Here is a 20,504-nt window from a genome sequence, read left to right as displayed (position 1 = left end):
TAAAAAAGGCCTCTGTTGAGCCTTATAATTAGGATTGCCATTATTATTCTGATAATTGGCTTTTATCCTACTGCTCCTCCTTAATTCCTGGGACGATGTCCCCTCCCCACTATCACCTGGATGATCTCCAATATCCAGAGAATTCTCTGGAATGTCTGTAGAGGCTAAAGTTCCTCTGTTGTTATTCCCATTGTGCTGATTGTCACTATTGAGTTTATTTTTAAAGAGGTTGGGGTAAGCAAAACTATTTTGGTAAGCTTGTCTGTCCCTTACCAATTTTTTTTATTTATTAAATTTCAACTTGGACAATAAAGCGTCGATGCTTGAGAAAATACGGTTATAATCATACTTATACCTCATGAAGTTAATGTCTGTTTTTATAGTCTCGTCCAGTTGGCCAGTTTCAGTCAAGAGGTTACTTATATGGTTGTTATAATGTTTAATCATTAATTCCAACAGCTCAAGTCCCTGCCTATTGAAAAGAGCCATTAGGTCCTTGGAAAATAATGAATCATTAAATAATCCAGTAGGTGTAAAAGAATTCCTTAACCCTTTAGGAATAATTTTTTCCGTTAAACATTGCTGGAAATAAGCAACCTCGAGTTGCAACTTTTTAATCTTGAGCATTTTGCCATCCAGAATTTTAAGTTTATCAGAGATATTGTCAACAAGGTTACCTGCAGAATCAGAACCAGGGACCAGTGAGCCAGACGATGAAGAAGGACCAAAGGAAAAAGCGTCCAAATTCCCAGCCCATTCGGCGAAGTGTGGCACACCAATAGGTCCAACATTGTTATCAAAAGTAGATCCAGCCAGGTTTAAAGCCAAAGAAGCAGGGTTGCTGTCAGGAAAACGGCCAATATGAACCCTGTCCGTGGAGCCTGTAACTCGGCTCCTGTTGTTATCATTACGATCATGCGTATCATTCATCCCTGAAAGAACGCCACCCCTCAAGGCTGAGGAAGTATTTTCCAAGCCCATGCTGCCAACTGTGTTACAGGAGCGAGGAGGCTGTCCGGCTGGGATGGGCAACGAATTTTCATTCAATGACGGGTTACTAGCAGGCAAACCTCCTGCGTTGTTAACCCGTAATGTTGACGCTTCATTTCTTTCTATATTATCCAAGCGCATGTTCATGACATCCAACCACTGGTTAAGTGAAAGTAAAAGCGCTTGGGTACTGAATGGTTCATCAGTATTACCCGCAGTCTCTGAACCAAAAATATTAGGTGTCCTAGGGCTCGTGGAAACACCAGACGACATACCAGCAAAATAGAAGACAAGAAAAACTGTTATAAAACCAAGTAGCGTACACGAGACAGGATCACCACGAAGTTGTTTGATTTAACGCACTTTATTGAAATCAAGCGTTTTCACCTCTGCCCCTGCAGAAGCTTCTTCAGAATACAAAAAACAAAGAAAAAAGCGCCAACATTTTCAAAATATAAACCCTTGCTGAGCAACGTGATGTCACTTCCTTAGATACATGTAACTTGAAACAGTGACCATATAAAAAATGTAACCATATAAAAACAGGCATACCCGTAATATGTACAAGCATATTTACAGAGTTAAAAAGATTCACATCAAGTGAATCAACCATAAAAAGAAACTTCAAAGGGGTCCAGTTAGCCAAAAATAGTCGTGTCAGTGAAGTAAAAGGCTGCTATAATAAAGGATGACGTGTAGCTATAGCCTTTAATGTAAAAAAAAAAAAAAAAAAAAAAGCCTTGTGTGTATGTGTGTGTGTGCATGTGTTTAGAGCCTGCATATGTGTGCTAATATTTAGTGCTGCTAGACAGAAAGTGAATTTATCTGTAAACCTACCCTTAAAAATGAAACCTCTAACTTAGTGTGGCTAAAACAAACCCATTATATGGAAACAAACTTAGAGCATCTAGTTTACATAAACTAGTTTGCACATTAAACAACACTACTATCATATCAACACAATATAGTCTAGTCTAGGGCCAAACCCCAGAGACCACTTAAGGTTATGTATAACCCGTCTCCAACCTACAGTAGCCTACCCAAATACAGGTCCAAACACCATGGATATGCAATTTCCCATGTCTCCGTTGCCAGCATAGTAGATATGGGTATTCTGAGACAATGTAGCAATTGTATCATGTTTACAGACAACCATTTAATCCTTAAAGAAACAAAGACAGTATGCAAGAGATGCACATGCACAATTTTACTGGAGGCAAAAATCTTGCATACAAACAAGGCTGTCAATAGCATATACACTACATCCACTACACATAGTGTCTACCACAGAAATAGACCACCTTATGATGAAGCACTAAAACACAATCTTCCCAAAAGTCAAAGACCACCTAAGCTTTTAAACATCAGCACCTATCCTCAGCAATGTCTAAATCACTCAGCAAAGAAAACACCAAACACCACACACACACCTACACCCAGTTGAGTGCTAACAGCAAAGCCCATAAGGCAAGCAAACACACTGAGGACTCTTGCCATGCGGGACTCCATTGTACTACACACAGATGCCCCATTCAACATACTGAACAAGGATAAGATGATGGTCAGTTCTGGAGCCAGGATTTGCCAAGTTGTACACTCAGTCAAGTCACTATACTACAGGTACCAGTATGATTCTATCATAGTCCATGTGGGTGTAAATGACCTGAGACATACTTCACTGGACTATAGGAAGAAAGACATTGTTGATTTCTCTGAATATGTGTCTCAGGCAGGTATGTGCCTTGCATTGAGAAGCATTCTACTTTCACCAAAAATTATGTCACAGTAAAAACAAAAGATGATTGACTTCAATAACTGGCTTAGTTTCTGGTGTCTTTACAAGGGGATTCAAAAATTTTCAGCATGGGAGGATATGGCTAAAAACCATGCTGCTTTGCAAAGGATGGTTTGCACCTGCCTCATCTAGGCTTCTGAATATTGGCCAAAAATCTATCTGCTCCCTTAAACTCTTTTTAGGCAATACCAAACTGAGAAGCCTACCAATATACTGAATAAAACCTAAAGAAACGTAAAGGTATTTCTGCTCAATGCTATGATCTAAACAAGAAATTTTACCCCTTACAAGCTCTCCTCATTCTGGAGAATATAGATATCTGTGACATTATCGAGACATGATTTATATTCACAGAAAGTACTCTGGCAGTGGAAAGCTTCAGTGCCTTCCACACATTTAGACCAACAGCTGCACACAGAGACAAAACATGGAGGAGTCTCAGTTTATATTAGCAACAAGCATAACTCTAGGTTGGTCGAACATGACGATGCTCTGGAATTTATCCATGAGCAAATCACCATAGACAAAGTCCCATGCCATATTCTAGCAAGCTATAGGTTATCCTCTATTTCCCTAGAATCCCATAGCTTGTACCTAGACCTACTGGAGACACTCAGCATTAAACCAAATACCTATTCATGAGAGACTGTATCTATCCCTCTTCAGATTGGGAAACATACACTGCCTCATACTAGCATGCACAATGATTCCTGGACTTTATTAACACAAATACACTTGACGGATAGTGTGCTCACCCACTAGTGGTTTAAACATACTGGAGCTGGTACTCACCAATATGGGAGACTGCTGCAGCATCGCACAGTGTCATGTCCTTATTGTTGAGGTTGGACCACAACACTGTCTCCGTTAAAATAAAAATCAGCTCAGCAACCCTAGCAAACCCTGTAAAAATTAGAAGCTATTCCAAAGGAAACTACATCCTATTAAGTAATACTTTTGTCAAAATTCAGTTCCCCTCCCAACCCTAAGTTCACAACAACCTATACAGAATTGTTCACAGCGACATTGTACAACCATGAAAATGGCTCTATAGAAGCTGCTGTACCTACTAGATGTAAGCCAAAGCAAGCTCTTAAAACAATCCACACTGATGGAAATCTAACCTTAACAGGGTTAGAAGAAAAGGAAAAAGTCACAGCTAAAATTAACTAGTGCAACTCTCATAAGGATAGGAGCATTCTAATTGAAATAAATAGGAAACTAAAAGGACTAATTCAACAAGGTCAGTTATGAAGACAGCCTCACAGGCCAAAGGCAACCAAAAGGCTTCCTTCAACAACTATGTCTGAAACCTCAAAGGCAGCACACATCAGTGTGTTAAACTGGTTATTAATGGTGCTTCCTTCACTAAGCAGAGCACGTAGCAAATTTGCTGGCTGACAAAGTCAGTTCAGACTTTACCTCCATTTCCCCCTGCCTTTCCTCATGAAATACCTACAAGTATAACACCCCAACTATTAACAGGGAGCAGGTCGAGAGGGAGCTTAGTAAAGCAAAAAACACAGCCTCAGTGGGACCCCAACAATATCATGGGATGCCTCCTAAATAGCTTGAAACATGACCTATCAGACTGAGTCACTTTTCAACTATAGCCTCAAAACAGGCTTTGTACCATGAGAATGGAGATTGCAATGGTTATCCCACTTCACAAGGGCAGACCATCAACTGACACTGGAAACTTCAGATCTATTAGTCAGACTAGTCTAATGTGAAAAGCCATGGAAATGATCAACAAAGACATGGGCAACCTTCCCTCAGTGGTGGCTCCCCCTTTGTGGAGTGGGATAACTGTTGCTGTGCGCCATTCAGTGGGCACAAAGCCTGATGTGAGGCTATAACTGAACATGGTGTTTAGATGGGGAGCCAGTTCGTTCTGAAGTTCATGTAAAACACAGCCTGGGATGTTGTCTGGTCCCATAGATGCTGTGTTTTTGGCTTTAGAGAGTGCAGCTTTTACCTGCGTAGTTGTGATTACAGGGACTCTGCATTCTTCCTGTATAGATATGGGCCATTTAGGGGGTGGGAGGGGGGTAAAGTTAGCACTGATCCTATCTGCCAGGATGTTGGCAATATCAATTGGTTCTGTAATTTTTGTGCCGTTGTGCTGTAACTCAGAGCAGATCTGGGTGTTGCTATTGAGATTCTTGACATAGCTATAGAAAGTCTTTGTGGTTGTCCCTAGAATCAGTGGCGATTTTGTTTTCATAGCTAGCTTTGGAGGATCTTATAAGGGATCTTAGCTTCTTACTGAGGCTGACCAGGGAGCTCCTCCAACCATGGGATTCTACTCTTTTGCAACAGTTTCTTCCTTCTGTTGTACAGTTTGTTTATGGCAGGGGACCACCAGATTGGCTTCCTTTTTGGAGGATAGCATCGTGGCTCTTTTTGGGATAGCACGATCCATGCACTCATGTAAGTGCTTATAGAGTGCATTTGTGTAGAATTCAGCAGTTGTAACTGTATTGTCCATCTGCATGGGTGTCGTGAAGTTCGCCACTTCTGTCTTAAGCATGAAGTTGGTTTTGGAGAAATTTTTTAGCATGGTTTCTTTAATGGTGGGTGGGGGCGGGATGCAGATGTCCAGGGTGATTAGCTTATGGTTGGATCTGACCAACGAGGAGTTGACTACAGGTGTGGAACACTGGTCACTCATGTTGGTAATGACTAGGTCTAGGATATTGTTGCTCCTGGTGGGGGTGTGGATAAGTTGATCCAGGGCATTGGAAGTTATGAATTCCAGAAAGCGTTGAGTGAAGGAGTTGGTACAGGAGTAGTTTTCCCAGTTAATGGTGAGGTAGTTGAAATCGCCCATTATTAAGGTACTTGGTTGAACCCTAATAATTTTCCAGTATATCAAGAAAAGAGAAGTGGGAATCCTGGGGCATGGTGGGGGATCTGTAGCAAGCTACAATTTGGATTGCAGTTTTGCCCAGAGTTAGTTGCACTTGGACAACCTTGGATGCTTTATGCTGAGCAACTAGCCTGGAGGTGTGGATATCCTTAGTGAATATGGACACGCCTCCGCCTTTGGTTTTCCGCTCCAGGTTAGATGACCAAAAAGTGTGGTAATGCAGGGGTGCCTTGACTCAGGTCTCAGTTACTGCACAGATATTGATGTTCTCCATTTTAAGGAGTGCTCGAGGGAGTGCATTTTGAGATTTAGACTTCTAGCATTGAGTAGCATTACCCCCAGTTTGTGCTTGCCTGTTCCTGTTATGGTCGTGAATTTGTCATTTCAACCTTGCCTAAAAAAAGGCACTATAGGGGTGGCAAGAGCCTTAGCCAGTATCCAGAATCTCAGGGGTGACGGGTGCAGGCCATCTCTGGGAAAGCATCGTGGACTGTCGACCATGTCATCCCAGGCAGACAGATACTAGATCCCCTTAGAATGACACCAGAAGCTTAGCCAATTGTTGAAGTCAATCATTTTGTCCTTGTACTGCAGTATCATTCTGGGTGATGGCAGGATGCTACTCATGGCTAGAGTCATACTTGCCCGGGCTGCACGATCGGGGAGCTCTTCCATGTCTCTTTTCATGTAGTCCAGAGAGGTACATCTCAGGTCATTCACACCAACAAGGACAATGACAGAGTCATATTTGTACTTGTTGTGGAGTGACCTGAGTGCGTGGGTTATGTGGTGGATCCTGGCACCCGACAGACAGCTGACAGTAACCTTCTCCTTGTTTAGCCTGGTGACTGACACATCAGTGTGCCTGACTATAGAGTCACCTATGACTAGTGTGTTGGGTACGTTGTTTTGCCTTATGGGCTGTGGTTGAGTGGCACACTGAGTCTGTGGGCTATGTGTCATTTGGGTTGTGTTGGGGGGTGGAGGTTGCTTGCATTTCTGCTTTGGAGGTCTCTGTTGCTTGAGCAGATTATTATTGAGAGCCTCTGAGAATGTTTTTGTGTTTCTATGTGTGGAGTTTGGTGGTGTAGGTTTAGTGGGGCTATATGATGAGTGTGGTGTGGTGCAAGTGTTTACCTTCTCCTGTTGACTGTCAGATTCAGTCTTGGTTGGAGAGAGCTTTACCTCCAGTTTGACTAGATAAGTGCATCTCTTACAGGTTGCAGTGTTGGGTGGTAGGAGGAGAGGGTTGTCTGTGTACATGAGGCAATTGCTACATTTCTCCCAAGATGCCCATATTCATCAGATAGACAGGAAAGAACACTGGGAGCTGACCCTTGGACGTGCCTGAATAAAAAACTATTTTCCTCTAGAAAACTCTCTGTCATTACAACCCACCGATATCAGTCAATATGCACAGTCTCTGCAGAAGTAAACATCATCTGAATAATTCCACATTAAAGAGATCTGACTGTAACAAATGACAAGGTTGCTGCTAGAAAAAAGCGTTATATTTAAGTATTTCATCTACAAATTCACTGCCTGCTGCCCTTGAAGAATAAATTGTCTATGTTACATTAAAAATGATAAGCTGGTAATATTGCAATAGGGAATGAATGGCAAACAAAAAACAGGTTCATGGTTACTAGGCATCTTATCCAAAGGAGGACATACTCAGGACTTCAGCACCCCACCCTCTTAAAATCCAACACAGTGTCAGCAATCCATCCACATGCTGTGGGAAGAGAACCCACAGCCTTCTGCATCAAAACAAACGTATGCTACCTGCTGTGCTACTAATACTGCTTTAAAACTGTAAACACACAACAGTTGCATATTTTGGGTAGAGGATTCAGGCTCTTGTTTCCTGTAGCTAAGGTACAGGCCTTGAGCCTATGCAAATTACTAACCACCTACTAACCCCAACTAGGGCATTTCAATGTCTCACACACACACCTCAACTTTTTAATGCAAGAAATCTGGACAAAGTCTAAAATAAATAGGAACAGGTTATAAATATTTCTCTCATGAACTTAGAAAATTGCCAGAATAACAGAATTTGTGTTAGTATGCATTTTTCTAAAGTATATGAAGTCTAAACCTCAAACAGCTGTCATTATTTAGCAACTTCAATCTTTTTATGAGGAAAAAGCAAACATCAGGACATTTGGGGTATGCTAACACACACACACACACACACACACACACACACACACACACACACACACACACACACACACACACACACACACGTGCACGTGCACGCACTTGCACACACACTCACTCACTCACACACACTCACACACTTTCACACTCACACACACTCACACACTCTCACACTCACACTCACACACACACTCTTAGCACAAGAAGTCTGGGCAAAGCCTGTCATAAAGGGGGGGGGCTCAAAACTAGGGACACATTTTAAATATTGCTCTTATAAATTCAGAAAGTTGCTAGAATAACAGGATTTGTGTTAGAATGCATTTTCTAAAAGATATGAAGTCTGAAACTAAACTCAAATGCATGCCATTAGCTAGTAACTTGAATCATTAGATCATCCCAGTGATTTCTCAAAAAAAAGACAATTTTTATGAGGAACAGACCAAAAATATAAGGCAAAAATCTGGACATTCTGTGAAAATTTGTACAAGTGAGAGATATTACACACACATACACCTCTACCTCCCTCTTAGACCCTCCCCCATACCTCTCAACCTTTTAGAGCAAGAAATCTGGACAAAGACACACACTCACTCAGGTCCCTCAACAACAGGTACAAATATGACTCTGTCATTGTACATGTGGGTGTGAATGATCTGAGATGTACTTCCCTGGACTACATGAAGAGAGACATGGAGGAGCTCTCGGATTATGTAGCCCAGGCAGGTATGACCCTAGTCCTGAGCAGCATCCTACCATCACTCAGAATGATACCACAGTACAAGCAGAAAATGATTGATTTCAACAATTGGCTAAGTTCCTGGTGTCATTCTAAGGGGATCCAGTATCTGTCTGCCTGGGATGACATGATTGACAGACCTCAATGCTTTGCCAGGGATGGCCTGCATCTGTCACCCCTGGGGTTCCGGATAATGGCCAAGGCTCTTGCCCCCCATAGTGCCTTTTATAGGCGGTGTTCCAAAGACCAAATTACCACCATAACAGCTACAAACAAATATAATTTGAAGGTCATGCTGCTCAATGCTAGAAGTCTAAATCTCAAAATGCACTTGCTCGAGGTACCCCTTAAAATGGAGAACATCGACATTTGTGTTGTAACAGAAACCTGGTTCAAGGCAGCAGAAAGTACCCCTGTACTACCAGGCTACAACTCATTCCACACCTTTCAGCCCCAGAACTTGGACCGAAGCTCCAAAGGTGGTGGTGTTTCTATATTCATAAAGGATGCGCACACCTCCAGACTAGTAGCCCAACATAACGCATCTGAGATACTTCAGATGCAGCTAACATTGGGTAAGACAGCGATTCAGGTCATAGCCTGCTATAGGTCCCCAAACATGTCCCAAGATTCACACTCTACATTCCTAAGCACCCTGGAGAATATTAGGGTCCAACCTAACACTCATACTGGGCGACTTTCACTACCCCTCCATTAAATGGGAAAACTACTCATGTACCAATACACTTGCCCAACGCTTTCTGGAATTCATTAATTCCAAAACAGTGTAAGAAACATCTCTGTGTGGAAGATTTTCAGTCCATATATTTCTAGTTAATCACTGTATATTAATCAGATGTAGTGAACGTAAACTCATCAAGTCAAAAAGTAATAATAGAAAATATATAATTCTACAGCATTACTAAGTATTCAAAAGTAATCCAAGCAAGGCAGGACGTCTGTTTCCAGTCGAACATCCTTTATTAAGTACACAGACAAGCGATCCAAGTAAAACAAAAATAAATATTACTCTATTTTTGTTTTACTTGGATCTCTTGTCTGTGTACTTAATAAAGGATGTTCGACTGGAAACAGACGGCCTGCCTTGCTTGGATTACTTTCGAATACTTAGTAATGCTGTAGAATTATATATTTTCTATTATTACTTTTTGACTTGACAAGTTTACGTTCGCTACTTCTACTACTATTGTCTGATCTGATTAATATACAGTGATTAACTAGAAATATATGGACTGAAAATCTTCCACACAGAGAAGTTTCTTACACTGTTTTGTTTTTAGACCCACTACACTTTAGTGGGTTGTTTTGAGACTTCGGGGATACCACGGAGATTACTTGTTTTTTGAGTTCATTAATTCCAATGCCCTGGACCAACTCGTTCTTACCCCCACTAGAGGTAGCAACATCCTTGACCTGCTCATTACTAACATGGGCGACCATTGCTCTACACCAATAGTCAACTCCTCCCTGGTTAGATCCGATCACAAGCTAATCACCTTGGAAATCCATATCCCTCCCACCCCCCCAACAAAGGTTACCACTATGAAGAACTTCTCCAAAGCTAACTTTGGGCTCCTAAAAACAAAGGTGGCTAACTTCAGGGCACCCATGCAAATGGAAAACAGTTGCATGACAATGCCAATCTGGTGGTCCCCTGCCATAAACAAACTCTACAACAGAAGGAGGAAACTGATGCGGAATAAGGTGAAGTCCCAAGACTGGAAAAACTCCCTTATCAGCCTCAGCAAAAGGTTGAGATCCCTCATCAAATCCTCTAAAGCTAGCTATGAAAACAGAATTGCAGCAGATAGTAAAGACAACCATAAGGCCTTCTATAGTTATGTAAAGTATCTCCATCGCTATACCCAGATTTGCTCTGAGCTACTGCACAATGGTATCTCCTATACCGAGCCAACAGATATTGCAAATATACTGGCGAACAGATTCACTGCTAACTTTACCCCCTCCAAATAACCAATCACAATACCAGTAGATTGACAGGCACCCAGTATTACTACTGCACAGGTTAAAACAGCACTTCCCAAAGCCAAGAATGCAGCTTCTATGGGACCTGGCAATATCCCTGGCTGTGTTCTACATGAACTGCAGAGTGAACTGGCACCTCACCTGTGTGCCCTGCCCAATCACAGCCTCACCTCAGGCTTTGTCCCTACTGAATAGTGCACTGCTACAGTCATCCCTCTCCACAAAGGAGGAGCGACTACAGACCCTGGGAACTATCGCCCCATTAGCCTGACGAGTCTGATATGCAAAACTATGAAACGCATCATGGACCTAATAAACAAGGATATAGGGAATCTCCAAACACTGGATCCTACACAGTTTGGTTTTGTGAAGGGTAGAACATGCCTGCTCAACTTGGTTGACTTCTTTGAGTCAGTCACCAGAGCTGTGGATGAAGGTAAGGTGGTTCATACAGCCTAACTTGATCTGGCCAAGGCCTTTGATATCATTTCCCACTCAGGAATCATAGAAAAACTTACTAAGCTAGGCAGGTGGGTTGCAAACTGGCTCACAGACAGAACCCACAGTGTGAAATTCTTCTCCGAATGTCTGCCAAACAATAAAAATTATTCTCTGAAAGTCTGCCAAACAATTAAAATTCTTCAAAAGATCACAGGAGTTGAGTAGTCTCAGAGGGGAGCTTGTCTTTTAAAATGCAGCAAGTAGCAGGGATTCTCAAGAGCTTTATAAAACATGGAGCCACCCATTGCTTATAAACAGACTTGAAATACACTGAACCACCATAAAGGCAGGACAAGCCAGAAGAGTGGACCTTATGAATAATGCTGTGTGAGAAATAAAAAAAACAGCTCTTTGTTTCCACAATGGCAACATTACATCTCACACTGCAGAACAGCAAAGTCAAAAATCACACAGAGTGAGACAAAGTGTATATCCAACTAGTGTACAAACTTCAGAAAAAAGGGCACCACATCAATTTTTATGCTTTAAAGGATTTAGCCATATATAACAAAAAGGCAAAACATTGAAACTTTTTCAGTGAAACCATGAATAGTCCTAAAACATTAATCTACCATATATTTTTCAGTAGACATACATACAACATTTCAGTTGGTAGCAGAATCTGAAGCAAATTTAGGATTAAAGTCAGCACTATTTATCTGGCTCCCAAAATGACGTGCACTTCTTGTGCAGTGCTAATGCGAGGCACTTCTTGCGCAGTGCTAATGTGAGGCACAGAGGCCAACTGCATTGTCTACCCACACTGGTTAACAGTCTGACATAGGGACTTTCTTGGTGGTCAATCCAGAGCCTCTTAAGAAAAAAACTTCACTTAGAGCAATCCTAACAATGAACATAGGATAATCCAGTGACATCTCAGCTCTAGACTTAAATTCATAGATAACAACCCAAGCATCTACTTGAACCAATGCAAGTGCCAGCTACTTTTCAACAGATGTTTCCCTCTAGACACCGTCATAGTCATTGAGTGCCCTTTACATTTATCATACAGCTTCTGCAGGCAACACCAAAACATCTATTCTTTGCCCTCACATGTATAAAGAAATATTTCCGCATTATGTATATCTAACATTCATTGAGATTTCACAGTCAAATACAAAACTTTATTAATGCAAGGAGCCATGTATGTTATATCATCACTTGAGAAGGCCATTGCCACAACTGTAGAAAGACAGTATTTCATTTTTATACCATCAACCGGCAACATACCATCATTCAGCAATACCTATGTCAACTCCCTCTGTAACACAGGTACACAGTACGCTAAGCATGACACTAGATAAACAAGAGGAAACATTCAATAGGCTCACCTACTCATCTACACGTGCTCAGGGTGAAATTGCTTCAGCATCACATACCTACTTATAGATACACACACACCCGCCTACCTATTTCTTGCACACACGAAAAACACACACTCCTCTTAAACACACACGCACACCTACTCACTTGTCCGGTCACTGTCCACAGTCCAAACATCTTCAGGAATTCAAATTCCATGAGCGCAGACCAGGAAGATGTAAGCGATCAGTCACACATTGTACAGACACCTGTGCAACCTAAAGCAAAGGGGTTCCTATTTGTATTTTAACTATTGATAGCAGTAATTTGCAAAAAAAAAAAAAAAAAAACAAAGTTTTTTGTTTTGGTTTTTTTAAAGAAATAGGGCAGCAGAGGAGCTGGTATACTGTACCTGTGTGTACTGGCCCAAAAAAAGCCCTGCCTCTCAGACTGCCCAATATGTCTGGGAAATCATGGCCAGCAATATCATGGCACTATATCCCTCATCCTAGCTGCCCACACATTATGTGTGTGTGTGTGTGTGTGTGTGTGTGTGTGTGTGTGTGTGTGTGTGTGTGTGTGTGTGTATATATATATATATATATATATATATATATATATATATGTGTGTGTGTGTGTGTGTGTGTGTGTGTGTGTGTGTGTGTGTATATATATATATATATATATATATATATATATATATGCACACATACACATATATGTATGTATGTATGTATGTATCACGCAAGGATCATTATTATCTTTATACTGCTTTCCTGCGGTTTAATTTAACCACCCCTAATAGCTACACTTCTGCACTTTGTCACCTGTTGTTATACTACCTCTGACCACTAGGTGGCAGCCTAACCTAGCCCAGACCCTTACTCTCCTTTCATTTTTTTCTTGTCTCTCCACATTTTCTCCTTTTCTCTTCCCTTGCCCTACTGCCTAGTGTTGCCCCTAATCCCTCTCTTGCTGCTCCTTCTCTGCACTCTTCTCATCCCCTACCCTCTTCTGACTATTAATTTCCATATTCTGCCCTCCTCACTACCCTTAGTTTTCCGTCTTACCTGCTCCACTGTAACCTACTTACCTGCTCCACCTGCTCTCTCTGGGCTTATACTGTTTACTGATTGTCTCCTGCTCTACTTGCTTTAACCCGCTCCGTTCGCCCTGTGGGCTCACTCCGCTCCCCTACCCTACCCCCATTTCCCACCCACCCCCAGTGGTCCTACCCTTATACTTGCTCAGCCACACCCCCACCCTATTCACGTCCTATCATATTTGCTGCCTCATTCACACTATACAATACTCCACTCCTATCTTACTGCCACACCCCACTCCCTACCAACGTAGTACTACTAATTATCAATCTTCCTAAGCTTAACAAACTCAATATGACCTTCACTTGTAAGCTACTTTACTTACCGCTACTCCTGAATATCTTTCTTATATACTATATCCTTACTTCCTACGAATACCATACCCTTAGCAGATCTCCTGGTTTAGCTAAACACATAAACTCTGTCCTTCCTCTATCTGAACAAACCTATATCAACCTCCTGTCATCCTGCCCTTACCTTCCCCCTCACTATCATAGAGTACTCCACAACACGTATCACACAACTAGAAAGTTCTACCTAATACCCTCTAAAAACTCAAAAATATTTCCACTGCCACAAACGCTCCTACTGTTACACAGGGATATTCACCCCAACCCTGGCCCTGAAAATTCCCTTTCCCACATCCTCTCAGACCAAACTACTAACAATCTAAGATCACCTTTCTCTTCTAACGCCCTTTCAATGGCACACCTAAATATTCGTAGCATTAATAATAAAATCACACAGCTTCATGCCTTAATTGACCTCTACTCATTTGATATCCTCTGTCTTACTGAAACCTGACTTAAACCAGGTAACAAGGACAATGAAATTATTCCTCCTGGCTACAGCATTTTAAGGCAAGATCGTCTAAACAAAAAGGGTGGGGGAGTTGCTATACTTTATAAATCTGAACTGCAGGTGGCCTCAATTGACTCCCTGCGTCCTTCCCCTGCCAATGCTGAAATACTCTGTAGCAAATTCCAAGTAAATAAAAACAAAGCCATATACATAATATGCTCCTATATCCCTCCAGGCAATAACTTAAATACACTTGAAAACATCCTTAGCTGACTCTCCACTACCTTTCCTCAAGAAACCATAATCCTAGGGGACTTCAATATTGATTGGAACTCCTGCATATCCCCCAAACCTAACTATCACCTAAACCTCTTTACTTTTCAACAAACCATAAACTCCCCAACTAGGATTCACAAATCCACCAATAAACAGGCCATCATGGATTGGATATTGGTCAACAATAATCCCTTCTCATATAAAACTGGAATACTCTCTGACAATATCAGTGACCATCTTCTCACCTATATCACTAAACAAAAAAATAATAATCACAAACAGGCTAGCTATCGTACTATACGTAACAAAATAAACTTCATCCTTCAAAACTTCCATGACGAACTCAAAGGATGTAACTGGTCAGCTCTAAAACACCTCCCACTTGATGAGGCAGTTACCCATTTCAATAACACATTCCTCCAAATTCTTGAGCGACATGCCCCCCTCTCGCTTAATTAGAACAAGATCCAAAGCTGCTCCTTGGCTTTCTAAAGAAACCAAGAAAATAATGCTATTAAGGAATAAACTATATGGACAAAATGGAGAACTACTAAAAACCCAACTGACCATCAAAACTTCAAATACCTTAGAAATACTACAAAAAAACTCACCCTTCTTGATAAAAAACATTTTTACCTCCAATATCAAGAAAATCAAAATCATAACCCCAAAAAATTCTGGTCAGGAATCAATAAACTGCTCCATCCAGGGAATTCCAAAACACCTACTCCAGCTAACTTAGCTCAGACCCCACCTAACATAATGGCCAATACATTCAACAACTTCTTTTCAGAAACAGTCACCTCTCTAGCAAAGACCATGGTTCCCCCCACATCCCTTCAATATACCTCTCCTCATAACAACACCACCACTCTAAAATTTAGTACAGTCTCCACAACCTATATTCGTAAGCTACTTTCAAAACTTAAACCATGTACTCCTTCAGCCGACCAACTACCAGCTGAATATTTGCAGCTAGCAGCAGAAGTGTTAGCATACCCAGTCTCCATCTTAATTAACAGAACAATAACCGAATCTACTATTCCTTCCGCCTGGAAAGTCTCCCATATCATTCCACTGCATAAAGGAGGAAACACTAATGAACTTTCTAATTTCCATCCTATAGCCTTACTATCACCACTATCTAAAATTATGGAACGTTGTATACACCACCAACTATTAAATCATCTTCTACACAATAACCTACTGGCAGACTCCCAACATGGTTTTAGACCTTTCCATAGCACTTCCACTGCTCTTCTCTCCTTTACAGACTCTATCAACAAAAATCGCAATAACAACCATTTCTCCTCTGCTTTATTTCTCGACCTCTCTAAAGCCTTTAATATGGTGAACCATCACCTTCTGCTTGACACTTTGAAATCTCTTTCCCTTGACTCTTTGGCATTGCACTGGTTTAACTCTTATTTGAAAGACAGAAAACAAGCAGTCCTTTGGGACAGTCATTTATCCTCTCAACTCCCAGTCACTATTGGGGTCCCCCAAGGGTCCATCTTAGGTCCCCTTCTCTTCTCCATATTTATAAATAACCTGTCTACTTCACTCCCAACATCCTCATGCATTCAGTATGCAGATGACTCAACACTCATCTGTTCTGCTGTATCTCCTGCTGAACTTCATTCTTCCACCCAAAAAGTCTTTACAGCAGCAGAAAACTGGTTCCGACATATCTGTCTCCTCCTTAATCCCAAAAAAAAACAAATTATTACTTTTTTCTCTGACCCTCAAATCTGCCCCCTCCTCCTTTTCTATTGTCTCTGACAATGGCACTATCATTACACCTGATTGTTCCACTAAACTACTAGGTTTTACAATAGATAATCAACTAAACTTTGATTCCCACATTGACCTAACCATCAAAGCTGTCAATAAAAAGATAGATGCCCTCTATAGACATAAGCCCTTTATTACACCAACTACCAGGGTGTCTCTAGCACAAACACAACTCATCTCTACATTATTGTATGCCTCTACATCCTTTATCAACCTATCAAAATCTAACCTTCGGAAACTTGCCACATCCTACCACAGCACTGCCAGGTTTGCCACAGGTTCCCAATTTCGTACCCATCATTGTGTTAACCTCAAAAAACTTGGCTGGCTTGAACTTCAAAATCTTATTCTTCTACATCAATTAGTTACCACCCATAAAATTCTCCATTACCCTACTAATGCACCCATACTTAACCTTGTTGCCCCTTACAGGAATCTTACTTCCCTCCGCTCAGCTAACAAACTGCTAGTAGCGACTCTCAAATCACACAATAAATCTGGTGACTCCTTGTTCACAAATGTTGTTGGCTCATACTGGAATAAACTTCCCACGGAACTGACTACTTTAGGCTCATCACAACTTTTCAAGATACAATTAAAGAACTATTTCAAATCACACTGCCTTTGCCCTTGCTCAAATCCTGACTGACTACAGCATCCAACTTTTATTATAGTTCTCTCTATTACCTGTTGTTATACATCCATCTCTTCTACTTGTCTCTCTCACTAGTACTCTCCTCCTCTGTAGCTCACCTAGCATCCACTTGGATATCTACTATTCCTATAATATCACTTTCTCTTTACACTAGATATATTACTGCAACCTGTCATCTCATCTATTATTTAAATCATCACATCTATTATTTAAACCTGTATGTTGCTTCCTGCTGAGCAAATCTGGTTCTTATAACTATTGCCTGGCACAAATATTTATCATAATTGTTAATTCTGTAAATATTGTACAAACTCTATTGTTTGTTATTATTTTTTCATTTACAATTCCTGCTTCTCCAAAGAATATGGGATTAGCGATCCTAGCTATATTTTATATCTGTTAAATTGCTGCTGTACTGTCACTATGCTACACTAGAATAATTTTTTTTTTTGTTTAGATTTTTTTATATTTGTCTCTTACTGTGCTGTTATTTCTTATGTTTATTAACTAGTATATTTAGTGGAGCCTTTCTCCTCGGGCCTCTGCTGAAAATGGACATATATCCAGCCAGACTAGCCCGGTCAACAAATGTAAAATAAAATAAAATAAATGTTTACACTGGGTTATGTAAACACTACACTACCAGCAATGCAGTCCAACACACAAGCATCAAGTAAGTGACAATATCAAGTGATTAACACACTTGGTAGCTTACAATAGAACTCAATAGGGAATAAAGGTGATAATGGGTGTGTGATTATGCAGCATAGACTAAGTTCATGCATTTTTTTATTTATTTAACATTTATTTACAGGGAAAGTCCGACTTGGAACAAAGCCAATTTTCAGTGGAGGCCCGAGGAGAAACACTTCAGATGCATGTCTTTGTAATGTGGGAGTGTGTGTATAACAATTACAGTAGAAGAAATTTAGTGTCAGCCTGTTAGCATACCTGACAAAGAATGCAGTTATAACTAGTGTTATATCATGTGACTAAAACAGAATGACATGTCAGGAAGCCATAAATTTTATGAGGCAAAAACAAGTAATATGAGTCAGAAATCTGGACAGTTGAGCGGTATGTTTCTAGTATTTTGCTGGACTTGTAGCATTCATTTGACTAATAGGTAAAACAAATTTCAAGAACTGTTCCCCTGACAACTCTCTCTCTGGGTAAGTCCAGTGGCAAACTACTGACTTTCACCTTCAAAGTCTATAAACTCCATGAAATTAAAATCTTATGAAATTTCAGAATGGACTTACTGCAGTGTCATCTCCAAGATTGCATAAGCAGGGAGCATTACAGCAGAGTTAGATACACACCCAGATTAATGTATAAAACTGTCAGTAAAGCATAAAAATATGACAGAGATAAAAAAAAAACAACCCTGCTACTCAACCAACCAAAATAAAGTCAAACAAACAAACAAACAAAATAATAATAATAAACTTAAGTGCACACTATCCTGTATAGATCTGTTGTGGTTGTTCAATACCACACACATGAACTGGCCATGTGGGTGATTGTACTTGCATATGTGATCTTTGGAACATGGGAGCAAATTAGATCACAAAGACAGAGCCCACTTTGGGACTGAAAATGCTACCCACTACAGTGTACATGAACACATTACAAAACGTTAAACTATGCAGTGATTTGCTACAATGAATTATCACTAAGCAAGAAACAACAAAGCATTGCAATATTAATAAAAGTAAATACTAGCAGAACATACTAAACAGTAACATGACTAATTTTTTTTGCAAATTGCTACTATCAATAGTTAAAATACAAATAGGAACAATAAAACCTTGTCATAGCATCTTAAGACATCATAACACTCCTGAAAATCTTGTGGTGTGGTGGTGGGAATTCACTCACTGAGTATAAAGAAATACATGTATATGTTTGTCGTTTTTCTTTCGGCTTTTCCCGGTTAGGGGTTGCCACAGTGGAACTCCGGTCCGCTAATGATTGGCAGTAGATTTTTATGGTGCTGAGTTGCCAGCTCGACGCCCAACCTTCAATGAAGACACGCCCATTCATGCATGTCTTTTGAACACTACTCGACGGCAGGGTGGACATGCAGACTCCACACAGAAGGAGGTCCAGCCGAGAATTGAACGGGAGAACCTCTTGCTGTGAGGCGACAACGCTATCCCTGCACCACTGCGGCTTTTTAAATAAAGATATTAAATTTGTAGAACAGAGCATGTGTGTGCAGCTTTAAGAAGCATTTCCAGATGTAGGCACGTGCATATAAATAGCAAGCACATGCAGGCAGCAGTGTGTGCCATTATGAGAGAACAGCCAGAGTGTTAAAGGAATAATCTCAGGGATTTTTTGTTATGATTCTGGTCTTTGTTTACATTTTCAGTCTGGCTTTCCAGGCATGTCACAACTTTGGCTGCGGGGGTTGGGGGAGGGTGCTTACAGGAAGCTTCGGAGGTGTTAGGCAGATTCCTTCTGAAATTGCAGTTGTACTCACAACAGCTCTTACTGAGTCATTCATTAGTTTCTTTTTTTTTCAATAATCATTTTTTATTATTTTTCACAACCATATTACAAATTCACACATTATATACAATATATACAAAATGCTTCCATTGGTTAATTTCACATATATATATCAACCTCGTGTATTGATCAAAGGTACAGCACTCACAATCAAAAGGAAAATAATAAAAAAAAAAAAAATCCAACATTAACAAATCCAAGCCAACAATCTGTCTTTTCTGTACATTTTCTATCTAATCTAAGGTTGATTTAGACTATATTGTGGATAGTAACCTCTTAAGCCAAAATAATATTAAAAATTTGCTCCCAGATTTTTATGTTGTTGATATTTTTCTTGTGATCACTAATTAACAGTTTATGCGCTAAGATGTGTTTTATTGCCAACAATCTGAAATTTTCCCACAATATCTGGGCTGGGTTCAACCAATTTGTGGCTATATATAATTTCATTAATAGGCAAATATTCATAATTACAATCGTTTTTGATTTATTTAGATTCTCCGGGGGAATATGAAGAATCATAAACTCCCAAGAGAGTGTTGAATTTTGGTAACCCATTTTTTGTAACTGCAATTTTAATGAATTCCACAATTTATAAATGCACTTACAACTCCAGAACATGTGAAGCAAATCTGCTGTCTGATCAAAGCAATGTGGGCATATGGGTGAATTCTTCGCATCAAATTTGTGCAAAGTGAGACGAGTATAGTATGCATTGTTAAATATCATCAGCTGCGTAAATACCAATTTCTGAAGGGATACGGACTTTAATGTTAATTTAAATGCCTTCAATATCTTATTGACGTCTGGGAATATCAATTTCTCTCTCCAGTAACTCGATAAGAGAATATAATTATTATACTTCCTCTCTTTTATCAATTTATATGCTGCGGTTACATATTTTCTATCCTGCAACAGCTCTTCCCATAGATTACGAGAAATGATTAAATCTTCCCCTTTCATTTCAAAGTTGTTAAAATAGTTTATAA

Source organism: Protopterus annectens, chromosome 5.part0 (genome assembly GCF_019279795.1).
Source record: "Protopterus annectens isolate FY-2018-M chromosome 5.part0, PAN1.0, whole genome shotgun sequence".
In the NCBI taxonomy this organism is placed as follows: Eukaryota; Metazoa; Chordata; order Ceratodontiformes; family Protopteridae; genus Protopterus; species Protopterus annectens.
The sequence above is the reverse complement of the archived record's forward strand: the minus strand, read 5'-3'. Positions refer to the sequence as shown.